This window comes from Cynoglossus semilaevis, chromosome W, assembly GCF_000523025.1.
Source record: "Cynoglossus semilaevis isolate Cse_v1.0 chromosome W, Cse_v1.0, whole genome shotgun sequence".
In the NCBI taxonomy this organism is placed as follows: domain Eukaryota; kingdom Metazoa; phylum Chordata; class Actinopteri; order Pleuronectiformes; family Cynoglossidae; genus Cynoglossus; species Cynoglossus semilaevis.
The window spans coordinates 16,361,522-16,363,151 of NC_024327.1; positions in this window are offsets into that span (position 1 = coordinate 16,361,522).

Consider the following 1,630-nt stretch of genomic DNA (forward strand, 5'->3'; position numbering starts at 1 on the left):
TGCTGAGGTATGGAGAGGCACAGAGCCGCCGCAATAGGGGATGAATAAAGATAGGGTCACTACAACAGAACATGTTGGCCGCCGGGCTGGGCCACACTCAGCCCACCAAATCACATTAGTTTGAAGAGACAATGACATGTTTCAATTTCCTGAGATGGAACGACTTAGAGGCACCATGTGGAAACCCCAGAAAGTCATGACACGAGATAGAAGTAGAAAGTAAGGATGCCCGATAATATTGACCGACCCAATATTAGCATAATTATGTAACATCTTTACGAATCATTATTGTTTTTTCCTTTCGATAATGAAAACCCGATAACGCAACACCTGGGTTTCACCAAATGATGTGAGCCCTAAAAATAATTTGGGAGAAAAACAGCTGTATATGAATGTGAAAGCCAATAGATGGCAGCATTGCAGCTCATTTTATTTATCTATTTTAATGATCAGGGGAATGTATGCTGTATGAGTTGCTGGATACAGCAACTCATACAGTGGTTTGTACAGATAAATACATAAATATTACCAGGCCCTTAATAGTATTTTGATTTAAAGGGGGGTTGGGAAGGGTATATATCGGTATTGGTTAATATCGGAATTGGAAATTAAGTGTTTGGACAATATTGGAATATTGGCAAAAAGTTAGTATCGGAAATCCCTAGTAGAAAGATTTCATATATGTGACCTTGAGTCACTTTGATTGGTTGCTTTAATCGGGATCATAAACAACCATGTGTACACCATGGAAAGAAACACATGATGACAGTTTTGACCAATGGCTGGTTGGATTGGCTCCACTTCCCGTGTGACTCTGTAAAAAGGATTAGAAGGAAGTGACTCAATTCAATCCCAATGTGTTTAAAAAGAAAAGGTGTAAAAAACGCACAGCGAACAAATTGCAACAATGTTATTCTGAATGTTGTTCAATTATAAATGCATGACAGTATAAGTGAGGAACAAATGGCGTTAAATAATCTAATTTGTTTTTCGCCCGCTCTCCATTGTGTAACGATTTCTGGCATGACCCATTAAGGACCATATGACATTGTCAAAGCCTGAAAATCATACCAACAGACAATTAGACCTGATGGCTGGGACACAATGGACATGTGCTGGATGTGCCTGTAATTGGATTTGACACTGGTTTTCAGGCTTCGGAAGAAATGGTCCAAATACACTATTCCACCGTTGGTGCTCATGCGAAAAAAGAGAAGAAGACAAAGAGTCAGTCTTTGCATTAGTTAGAAAATATTTGAGAAAATCTGAGTTTAGATTATTAAACCAGCCACTAGGGTACACAAATCAGTGTTTTATAGTTCCGGTCTCAAGCCCGGATAAATGGTGAGGGTTGCGTCAGGAAGGGCATCCGGCGTAAAACTTTTAGCCAAATCAAATATGCAAATCACTAAAACGATTTCCATACCGGATCGGTCGAGGCCCGGGTTAACAACGACCGCCAACAGTGCTGTTGACCTACAGGGCACTGATGGAAATACTGATGGACTACTGTTGGTCAAAGACAGAGAAAAAGAGGAGGGCATTTGGTTAGGAGAAAAAGAGAAAAGACGAAGAATAGAAGTGTTTCCACCCCATCCCTTACCTCAGACAGATTTTTCGGTAACGACTG